We start from the raw sequence: 270 nt of genomic DNA on the forward strand, positions 1-270 counted from the left end.
GCGGCGCCGCGATCCGCGCGAGTGGGCCGGGACCGGCCGCGTTGGGGCTGGAGGTGGTCTGACAGGAGCGCTCTTCTCTTGGTTGACCGCCCTTCCCTGTCCCATCCCGGTGTCCTGGCTGTTCTGTACTTCCAGGCACGGCTCTGGTGTGTTTTGGGGAGGGATCTGCCACAACTGGACCCGTGCGACCAGATTAGAAAACGAACTGCTAGAGTTCTCTCTGTGTGTTGGTGACTAGGCCAGTCAGGCTAACCTGCTGACAATAAAAGC

The sequence above is a fragment of the Acanthisitta chloris genome, unplaced genomic scaffold, assembly GCF_000695815.1.
Source record: "Acanthisitta chloris isolate BGI_N310 unplaced genomic scaffold, ASM69581v1 scaffold42574, whole genome shotgun sequence".
NCBI classification, from domain to species: Eukaryota; Metazoa; Chordata; class Aves; order Passeriformes; family Acanthisittidae; genus Acanthisitta; species Acanthisitta chloris.